Below are 11,215 nucleotides of genomic sequence, written 5' to 3'. Positions count from 1 at the left end.
TGCAGCACACTGCCTTTGAGTTTTGGAAGAAGCGTTTCAATGTCATTACAGTTCCCGGTTCATTAAGGGAGGGTGTCTGTACTTTTCTCATGCACAGTTACTGGCATGCAGTGATGGATACATTTGTGACTAAGTTAGCGGGCAGCTGTGGCTTCTCCCTTATTCCTCCCGAAGGGCTAGGTATGGTTGTCTCAGTTAACCCTCGCCTGCTGCTTCCTTCTAAATCTATTTTGGCGTATGCTAGAAAACAAAGTTGGTCAGCCATCTTTGAATGGGACGCAAAGAAGAAAAGATGGTTCTGGTATGCTGGTGATTATCCCCCTGGTTGGGAGAAAAGAGTTAGAGTAATAAACATCTCTGCACCAATCAAGAAAGCGCCTGCCAAACCCAAGTCTGCCGGCAAAACCAAGCTTGCCACACCACTGCCTCCTGCAGGTGCTCCGCTGGCTAGCAGGACTCGCGGTAGCAAGAGGAAAACTACTCCCCACCCCATATCTGCCACTGAACGGAGGGTAAGTTATTTCTCCCCTTTTTCTTCTTTGACAAAACTTCTTAATTTTCCGCTAACTCGCTAATTTCCTTTGCTTCTTTCCTTTTAGTCCAAGCATAAGGAAGATTCATCCGTTACCCGCCCCATTTTGCTTGATGAGCCTGAATCTGAGGTGAGTCCCTTTTCTTCACTTCTCTACTCTTTCTTTTTCGCACGCCTCTGCCACGGGTCTTTTTTTTTTTTTTTTTTCTTTTACTTAACAATTTTTTTTTTTTTTTTTAAGGAGGAGCATGAACCTCTATCCATATATCGCCTCACTGCCGAGGAGATATCCACCTCCATGGGTGTACCTATGGAAGGCTTTTTTGATGGGGCTGAGGTAGTATTAGCAACGCCTGCCCCTTCTACTACTGCACACAAGTTTCCTGCCAAAACTCTCACCCCTTCTACCGAGCCAGTACCTAGAGAGGGTACTCATGTCGAAGGGGTTGGTGAGACTACACCTTTGCCTGCCGAGAGACCCACTCCTTCAGAGGGAGCCATTCCTCCTGCCGCTATTCAAACCAAGACCACTTCTCCCGTTATGCCGCTTGTGATTTTGACTAGTGACCCTTTTGCAGCTATCTCCCAGGTTGCAAAGGGTGGTGCCTCACTTGTTGTTACTCCTTCCTCCATTCTCGGCTCCGCTACCCGTGGCCCTGATTCGAACTTATCCTCAGAGGGGTCTGATGACATTTTTGAGGATCCTGATGATGCACTCGTGCTGAAAAAGATAATTTCCGACTCTGATGAAGAGGGGAGTGCTTCACCCGAGCCTGACTTCATGGGTATGTACCTCTCTTCCCCTTATCTCTTTTTTTTTTTTTCGTTGTATTTGCGTTTCATTTGCATACTTATCTCCCCACTTGCAGAGACTTCTGAAGGGCTAGAAATTGCAGTAGGCGTGGGAATGAGTGCTCCTGCCGCACCCGTAGCACTTATTCCTGCCGCACTTTCAGTACCTGTTTCAGCCGTACCTACTACCCCTGCTTCTGATGTGCCTACAGTACTTGTTTCTGCTACACCCGTAGCCCCCATTCCTGGTAATTTTGACAATTTTCCTTCTCTTCTTATTTCATCTTCTTTTTCTGCAAGTCTTCTCTTCTCGTGCCATTTTTTTTTTTTTTTTTCATTTTGGCTTGCGTTTCCTCTTTTTTTTTTTAGGTCCACTTCCTACTATCCCTTCTCAGTTTGAGGTGGGTAGTAATTCTGCCGCCGTCCCGAATGATATTGCGTCCTTCCTTGTCCGCTTTGACCAGTCGGAGGTTAACGACCTTGGTTCAGCAGACTTTTGGGCTTCCGGTCCTCCTTATGTAGACTTTTATGGCTTCCGAGTCCCTGAGGACTGCGTCTCACACTTAGTGATGATCTACAGCCGTCACGGCAATTTTATGCAGGAGTTTCGCCTTGGTCGTTCCTCTAAGGAGCATTTCTTGAAAATGCTGGGGTGTGTGCTGAATGACATCGAGCATAACTTCATTGACTCTGTTTCTGCCAGGAGGATCCTACAGTGGAGGACCGTGATTCAAGAGCTCATCAGTGTGGGTTTTGCCGTGGAGTTTGTTCTTGAACATCTACGTGAGGTTGCCCGGGCCTTTTTCATAAAGAAAGTCCAGCCGGCCGTTGATGCCATAGATGCCCATATCGAGCTTTTGAAGAAAGAGGTGGCAGATTTGGAGAGTCCCCGCGAGCGTCTTCTTTCCAGCATTAGTGAGCCTAGTCGCTTTGGAGATCAAAGTCTCATTTCCGGACTTTATTGATGATGGCGCCGTTTCTTTTCCTTTTCTTTGTTTCTCTGTTTTTGTTATGTTACACAGAACACTTATATGTTTCCTGCCGTAGTTACTTGGCTTGTGTTTGCCACAGTTTGGGTTTGTAATAATGCTACACTTTGCTACTTTTTCTTTACTATTGCTATGACATGATGCTAATACTTCGTACTTTTTCATTGCATACTCATGAAAGTACGTTACAATTTCTTCTGTGACATAGTCACTTGGAGGAATAAAAGAAAAAGTAAAGGAAACATAAACAAAAAACTAAGGAAAGGGGCAACCACATAACTTTCTTCTCTAAGCAAAATAACGTTTCAGCCATTTTCCATTGATGGGATCCATCAAGTCCCTACCATCCGTTTGAGTTAGGTGATAATACCCACTTTGATGCGCTTCTCTTATCATAAGTGGTCCCTCCCATTTTGGTGCAAACTTGGATGGTCCTGCCAAACCTCGCCTGACGTAGTCTGACACTTTTAACACTAGTTGTCCTTTCGCAAACACTCTTTCCTTGGTCATCCTGCCGTAGGCTTCAGTCATCTTCTGCCTGTATCTTCAGCTGCGCTCCTGGGCTTCTTCCCTCTTTTCATCAAGTTCTTCCAGGTCCTCAAACCTTTCTACAGCGAAGACTTCTCCCTTTTTTTCTTTTTCTCGCATCTGCATAACCCTTAAGGATGGTGTCATTATTTCTGCCAGACTCACTACTTCAGTTCTGTAGACTAAGGAAAAGGGTGAAAAGACTGTAGCTAACTTTGGTGATTTTTTGTATGCCCAGAGAGCATCTAGCAGGTGCATTGCCCATCCTCCCGCATACTCTTGGCTCATCTTGCTGATGATCTTTATGAGAATTTTGTTTGTTACCTCTGCCTGCCCATTCCCTTGAGGGTAGTAGGGTGATGACTTGTGGTGCTTGACTTGGTAGAACTCTAGCATTCTCCTTACATTACTGTTGACAAATGGTGTGTCATTGTCACTAATGATCCTGTGGGGCACCCCAAACCTCACAATTATATTTTCTTTGATGAAGTTTGCCACTGCTCCCTCTGTGGCCTTGCGGAGTGGTACTGCTTCCACCCACTTAGTAAAATATTCTGTAGCTACCAATATCCATATGTATCCACGTAATGGCGGGTTGACTGGCCCTACCAAATCTAGCCCCCAAGTGTGGAAGGGCCATGGGGTGACCATGCTGTGCAAGCCTTGTGGATGGGTATGAATCAGGTTGGCCTGTACCTGGCAACTGTGACACTTTTTTACAAACTCTGCCGCATCTTTCTTCATGGTTGGCCAGTAGTAGCCCATCTGCAGCAGGCATCTGTAAAACTTTTTCTTCCCCTGATGTTCACCACATTCCCCCGAATGTACTTCTTATATCATTTCCTTCGCCTTTTCAGGGCCCAAACATCTCAAAGGATCTCCATCATATCCCTTTTTGAAAAGGACCGTGTTGTGCAAGAAGTAACGTGTTGCCAACCTCTTAAACTTGTACTTTTCACTGTGTCTTTGTGGCAGGACGCCTTCTGTTAGGTACTGCATGAAAGGGCTTCTCCAATCCTCACTGATGAACACAGCGTAACTTTCCTCCCTGCCTGTCGCAAGCTGGCAGGTCCCACACTGGGTTTGGACTTGATCTGCGTCTTTACCCATGCTTGGCCAATAGAAGCCTGCCCTCTGAAGTCTGCAATAAAGACTAACTTCACCGCAAGACCCGCAAGTCTTATCATGTATTTCTTTCAATTTTCTCTAGGCTTCCTCCTGGCCCACGCATCTAGATAAGAGCCCACCTGGCATCCTGCGGTACAATTCTTCTTTTACCAAGGCATAGTCTTTTAATATCTTCAATTCTGTTGCATCGTCTCCTTTCACCAAGGTTTCCTTTATGGGGATTCGCCAATCCCCTTCGCCCTATTCCTCCCGAAACTTTTCCTTCAGCACCTCAATGATGGATTCTTCCCTCTTGCTGACTTCTATGTTAGTGTTATTCCCTTTGAAGATTATTTGCAAACCCAGTGCAGCTAACGTGTCCACAAACTGATTTTCGTTTCTCGGAGCATGTTCTATCTCAAAGGTTGAGAATTTCTCTTCCATTTTCTGGGCCATCGCTCTATACGGGGCTAGGCTGGGCTCCTTTAAGGAAAAACTTCCTTTGGCCTGGCAGACGACCAAGTTCAAATCTCCTAGTACTTTCAAATGTTTGATTCCCATTTCGAGCATCGTGGCAAGCCCAGTTAGATAGGCCTCGTACTCCGCCGTGTTGTTTGAACAGGGGAATTCCAACTTAAATGACAGTGCCACTGCCTTATCTTCTTCATGATACAGAACTACTCCCACCCCTCCAGAATGGGTAGTAGAAGACCCATCAAATTTCATTACCCATTGTTCCCTGACTTCTTCTGCCATAGCTACTTCCCCTGGAACTTCATCATCCAGTGGGAATTCTTTCTCTCCTAGAAACTGCGCCAATAAATCTGCTATAGCTTGACTTTTTACTGTCCTAGGTGTCTCCATTCTCAAGTCGTATTGTGATAACTGTAGCAACCACTGGGATATCCTGCCGGAGAGGATTGGCTATTGTAGCAGAGCTTTAATGGCATGGGACTTAGTCATCAGTCATACTTCGTAGGTCAAGAAGTAGTGACGCAACCTCTGCGAAGCGTATACAATGGCTAGGCACGCTCTCTCCGCCCTTGGGTAACGAGTTTCTGCATCTTTTAAGGCGCGGCTGATGTAGTATATTGGCTGCTCGATACCACCTCCATCTTCCTGAGCGATTAGTGCGCCGATGGCGTACGAGTTGGTGGCCAGATAAAATAGTAGTGGTCTTTTATGAATAAGGGCCTGCACTGTGGGTAGGTTTATCATTATTTGTTGTAGCCTCTTGAAGGCCGTCTGCTGCGCTTCCCCCCATTCAAAACTTTGCCCCTTCTTAAGCAACTTGGTGAAGGCAAAGGTGATTGATGCCAACCCAGGGATGAATCTCCGGTTATATGAGACTTTTCCTAAGAAGCTCTTTAATTCTTTTACTGTGGCAGGAGGTCTCATAATTGCTATGGCCGTGGTTTTGGCCGGATCCACGTCTATGCCTCTGCTGTGAACCAGGAAACCCAAAAATTTCCCAGAGGATACTCCGAATGCACACTTGAGGGGATTCATTCTTAACTTAAAAGCTCTGCATCTTTCAAATACTCTTTTTAACACCCGAAAGTGTTTTTCTCTTCCCCTTGACTTAACCACTATGTCATTTACATAGTCTTCTAGCTCCTAGTGCATCATGTCGTGAAATATGGCCGTCATTGCTCGTTGATAAGTTGCACCTGCATTTTTCAACCCGAAGGGCATCACAGTATAGTAGAAATTGTCCATGGGTGTTCTGAAGGTAGTTTTTTCTGCATCTGTTAGCGCCATCTTGATTTGATTGTACCCACTGAAACCGTCCATGAATGAGAACATGGCACTTCCTGCCGCAGAATCTATTAGTAAATCCATGTTTGGCAGTGGGAATTTGTCTTTTGGACAAGCTTTGTTGAGATTCTGGAAATCTACACAGCATCTTATTTGGTCGTTCTTCTTCTTTACTGGTACTATGTTGGATAGCCAGCGAGGATGCTGGATAGGCTTGATGAATCCTGTGGCTAGCAACTTCTGCACTTCTTTGACTATTTGCCCTTCTATTTCTGTGTGAAATATCCTGGCAGGCTGGGCCATCAGCTTGGCCTCTAGGTCCACATTCAATGTATGCGCAACGAGCCCGGGATCGAGCCCTGGCATTTCATTGTAATCCCAAGCAAAAACGTCTTTGAATTCTTTCAACAACGGTATGAGTTCTGACTTCTCCTTTTCTGTCAGGCTTGCACTAATTGAGATGGGTCTTGGTTCTTGCGAGTCAGACTCTAAGTCAACCTCTTCCAATTCTTCCTCTGCCATAACCTGGATGTCCTTTTCTGCCGTAACTGCCTCATCCTTTTCTTCTTCTTTTCTCAAACTTCCTTCAGCAACGCAACACGCTAAACTCTTGTGTTGCCCTTTTTGGGTGGGACCCACTTGCATCTCACCCATGGGCCCTACGCACCTTCATAATTTATACACAATCCTGCCATCAAGGCCTCAGACCCTGATGCACTGAGGTATTTCGTCTGGCTCTATGGCAGGCGCTTCTTTCCTTTTCTTCTTTCGCGCCAGTAGCTCTCTTAAATCAGGTTCTGGGTCATCTTGAACATCTTCCCACCTAGGCACAAAGGTGCCTCGTGGCTTTGCAACCGCATTTTCTCCAGATGGAGCCCATTGGTCATAAAACATGGTTTCCACCAAGTGAGCTTCTGCCTGCTTGAATGGCGAGGGGTTCGCCGCTATGCGTATCATCCTGCCATTCAATCTTCCCTTCACACATTGGTGGTAGGTGGACGAGACTAGTCGGTGTTTGTGTAACCAGGGTCTTCCCAAAAGCACATGGTAAGATACTTCCGTTCTAACCACATGGAAGCGAGCTAAAGAGGCTATAGGGCCTACTTTTAACCATAACTGAATGTGGCCTGCAGTGTACTCACCTCTTCCACCGAACCCCGTTACTTCCATCGGGCATCCTTGGATCTTTTTCTCTGAAATTCCTGCAGCTTGCAAGGTGCTCAACGGAATGAGATTTACAAAAGCACCCGTATCCACCAGGGCCCTCTTGATGGAGATTTGATTTATAGATGCTGCTAAATAGAAAGGCCTCCTATGATCTGGGTGCCCCACTTCCATATCCTCACTGCTAAACGTGATTTCTGTTGATTCTTGCAGGAGGGCCCTATCTTCTGGTATCTTTGCTGACAGGCATTCCACCCCTGCCCCGGAGGCGATGCTTACCAAAGCCTCCGTGGCTATTTTTCTTTCTTTTACCGTGAGTCACAATTGGTCAAATAGATTTTTAAACTTGGCACTCTTCTGAAGAGTGGTAATCGCCGCGGCAGGCAGGGCCAAGTTTTCTTCCTCGTCTTCTCCTGGGTCTGCACATATCACCACTGCTACTACACCCTTTCCCTTGTGGTTTGGGAGTGGGTTTCTTTGGACTTCCTACTGGGTCAGCTCTAATGTGCCTTCTTTGATCTTGCGGTGCACCAACCTGTGGAGTGCCCAGCATTCTGCGATGGGATGTTGTACATAGTTGTGCAAGCGGCAAAAGCGAGGATCCCTCCTTTCTTCCTCCGTAGGCTCTCTAGAAACTTGGTTGGGTTTAAAAATCTCGTCCGCTATCCATTTGTCAAGTAACACATCCAGCTCCTTAGGAGTGCATGGTAAGGGTGGGGGCGTATCATACTCCCTCCCCTCTGTTTTCCTTCTCTAGTTTCTAGTGGACACCGCTATAGCCTGCGGTGCATTTCTCTTGTCTGAACTGGGTTTCACGGACTGAGCCGTCTTTCTAACTTTCTGCAATAGCTGTGCGAACTGGGAAATCTCCAGATTCTCCAAGGCAACTCTGAACTCCCGAATCATGTTGGTCATGCACATTTCCACCAACGTCCTTTCTTCACAGTGGTCATAACAATCAAGTGCTATGTCCCTGAACCGTTTGATGTATTCCATCAGATCCTCTCCATTCCTTTGCTTGGTTGCTTGCATCGTTGCAAGCATTACCGTTTCTTCCCCGTGAAAGTATTTAGTGCAAAATACATCCACCATGTCATCCTAGGTTGGGATTGATCCTGGTTTTAAGCCAATGTACCAGGTGTATGCCCGGTCGCACAGTGACTTTGAAAACTCCCGCAGACATAAGTCTTCGTCTACTGCGTAAGGGCCAAGAGTGTCAATAAATTTGCTCACGTGCTCCACTGCACTTCCCTTCCAGCCATCGTACTGGGCAAAGGCCCTTGGTTCATACCTCTCGGGGTACGGCTTGCTAAGTACTTTTAGAGGATAGGGAGGTCTTCGTGCGTAAAACCTCTCCTTTGGTGTTCTGGCTCTTTCTTGCTCCAAGAGAGCCGCTACCTCAGCCATGGTAATAAAACGCTGTTTTGCGTTCCGAGGGACACCTCCTGCCAGTATCTCTTCTCTATCTGCCACATGATCCGGGTCATGCTGGCTGCCTTTCTCTTTTGTTTTTTCTGCCTTCAGTTGACGGATCTCTTCCATCATTTGCTGCTGCGAGTACTGCAATGATTGCAATACTTCGACAAAGGTGTTGACATTGTCTATGGGGACTCTTGTCTGAGGGTGAGGATCAGCCCCCGTTCTGTTGGCACCTTCTGTTTGGTTAAGTTGCTCTTGGTGAGGCGTTGTTGGCCTGGATTCTGCTTGTGAGGGTACGATACTCATATTCCGTGTCGTCTTAGACTTTGGTGGCATTGTTTGCGAGGGGATCTGTTTTCTTTTCCTTTGCCCTTGTCTGTTTCCCAACTCTCCAGTGGAGTCGCCAATTTAATGTAGGGGCCTTTTTTCGTGTATGGTGTATTGGGCTTGGGCTACCTCCTGCGGTGATGGGCCCGAATATTTCTGAGTGAGGGAGTTGGGGCCGGTCCAATCGTAACTCAACTTGGGACGGTTTGTGCACAAACTTATACCTTGTCTACCAGGAGTAAACTTATGGCAAGCAAAACTGTTGCAGACGAGTTACGGCAGGCAGATATAATAATAACTAAAACATAGTATTCTAACTATTTAAATAAATGGCTATGTACTCCCTACTAATAAAGCATGATTACAGTCATAATGATGTCAATCACAGAGAAAAATGAAGAAAATAATACTAGTTATCAAATGGGCATAAATCAAGTTTTAAACTTAGTCTGCCGCAGCAAAGCCAAAGAGGAGAGAACGCCTCTTCTCAATGCAAATAATCTCCCAGGAAAAAGGATCCTACCGTGGGGATTAATGGCTTTGAGGGAGTCGGACCTGAATGGTTATTGCCCAAAAAGAAAGAGTCCTTGTTTACGTTTTTGGAAGAAAGTAAGATTTGAAAGGGGAGAGAGGGAAATTGATCTACTGGTGCATGCCTACTGTATTACCTCTCCTTCTTCCTTAATTTTCTCTCTTTTCTTCTATGTTTTCTTTCTTATCTTTTTTATCTTCTTTTTACTCTGTTTTTATTTCTACCACGTAAAAATGCTCTGTTTTCGATCCCCTTTTCAGGGCACGGCAAGGGCCCTTTTAAAGTGCCTGCCGTGACCAAGGTTTTACCTTTTTGCCCCTTAACCGCCTTTGTCTGGTCTGGGCGTACTTGCCGACCACCAGGTCTGTGCAACATCCACCCTCGCCAGACAGAGGCAGGTTTGTTTTGTTCCTCTGTATACCGTAACACTTCTTCCTGTCACGGTATAAATGCTTTCTCTCTCTACTCTCAAGGCATGTACCCAACGGTTCCCCCTCAAACTTGCCTCTTTTGGGTGGTCTATCATCCCAACAGGATGTACCTCCCAAAAGGGTTTGGGCAGGAGCCGCAAAATAGATCTTTTTCCCTCTCCCCACCACCAAATCATACCCCCTTTATCTCTTACCTCTGGCCCATGGCCCCACCATGTCCTATATTGGCTGGGTACAGGCTGGTGATGCCTGAGCCTTGCGCATGCTTTCCTTCCAGATATGTCCAAGAGTCTGCCTGCTGCTCATGCGTCTGCCGTGATCTGGAGACTCTCCATCTACATTTCCTGACCCTTCATGTGAGCTTTTCTTTGGTTTCCTGTTCCATTCAGGAGCTGGGCTTTGTATGATGATGGGCCTTACATTTCTTTGGCTCACTTTTGATTTTCTTTATTGCCTGCAACGTTGAACTATTATTCCTGCCGTAATAAATTAATCCTACTGGACCTCTTTTTGGGCCAACCGTTCATCCCTTTTCTCAGTGGCCTGTTATGGGCACTGTTTTGCTTTTACTCATGGGCTCCTATGTCCCTTTGGGCTTTCCTTTGGGCATCCACGGCCCGATTGCTTTCTTTGGGTTTCCTCGGTCCGTTTGCTAATTCCACACTCCCATGGGCTTTTTACTAACTTCATTGGGCTTCCCTGGCCCAATAACCTTATTCTTATCTTTGGGGTTCATGGGCCTACCATAAACCCCTTACTCTTTTAGTTTGCATTGCATTGGGCCTACGGTGGCCCTTTCTCACTTTTCTACCTCATACACTGCTCATGAGATGCTATTTCTTTATTTCCTGACTTCTTTAAGCCCGTTTGCCTCTTCAAAACCCATTTATTTATTTGTTGGGTCTGTGATCCATTATTCCTGCCGCTTGGGCCTAATGAGTTTTTTGCTATTTATCTTGTTAATTCTTTGTAACCCTCATTATTGGGTTTTTCTGTCTGCCCGGGCTTCCACAAATGGCCCTCAACAAACATATAAAAGGATTATTTTAAGGGCCGTCAAAGAGTTCACAAGTTGCACAAATATTGAGAAAACTCTGTTCAAGCAAATTGTGACCGGAGACGAAGTTCTTGCCCTAGTTCATCTCTTTCTATTGAAGAAGTTGCTATGTATGTGCACCGTAGGGTTTTGTGACCAAGCATCTTCTTGATCTTCATCGTGTGAATAAACTGAAGAACTTTGCTACTAACAACCTTCTTAATTGGTGATTGAAGTCACGTATTGGGATCCGCACAATTAGTTAGTCACGTACTTGGGAGCCGTGCATTAGAAAGGGAAGCTGTCACTACAGAACAAGTCCAATTGGGTATTAAGGTAAGGGTTCAACTGTAGGTTGATAAGGTACTTGGGATTCTTTTACTTCTAACCGCTTATTGTGATAATAGTAGAGTTTCGGGAGTGGTGACCTGAAAATTACTCCGTGGGGTTTTTGCCGTTAGATTTTCCCCATTCGTAAACAAATCACCGTATCTTTTATTTTCCACTACATATTTAGTTATTTGGTGATTTTTTGTGCTACCACACGCTTTGCATGTTAATTTGATTAATTAATAAACTTGGTTAATTAATAAATTGATT

The sequence above is a fragment of the Quercus lobata genome, chromosome 2, assembly GCF_001633185.2.
Source record: "Quercus lobata isolate SW786 chromosome 2, ValleyOak3.0 Primary Assembly, whole genome shotgun sequence".
NCBI lineage: Eukaryota > Viridiplantae > Streptophyta > Magnoliopsida > Fagales > Fagaceae > Quercus > Quercus lobata.
Note: the sequence above shows the minus strand (reverse complement) of the source record.